Below are 222 nucleotides of genomic sequence, written 5' to 3'. Positions count from 1 at the left end.
CGCTTAGCTTTCTTTGCAGTCCAACTCTCACATCCATACATGACCACTGGAAAAACCATAGCCCTGACTACATGGACCTTTGTTGGCAAAGTAATGTCTTTGCTTTTTAATATGCTGTCTAGGTTGGCTATAACTTTCCTTCCAAGGAGTAAGTGTTAATTTCATGGCTGCAATCACCATCTGCAGTGATTTTGGAGCCCCCCAAAATAAAGTCTGACACTG

This window comes from Bison bison, unplaced genomic scaffold, assembly GCF_000754665.1.
Source record: "Bison bison bison isolate TAMUID 2011002044 unplaced genomic scaffold, Bison_UMD1.0 scf7180017841146, whole genome shotgun sequence".
Classification (NCBI taxonomy): domain Eukaryota; kingdom Metazoa; phylum Chordata; class Mammalia; order Artiodactyla; family Bovidae; genus Bison; species Bison bison.
The sequence above is the reverse complement of the archived record's forward strand: the minus strand, read 5'-3'. Positions refer to the sequence as shown.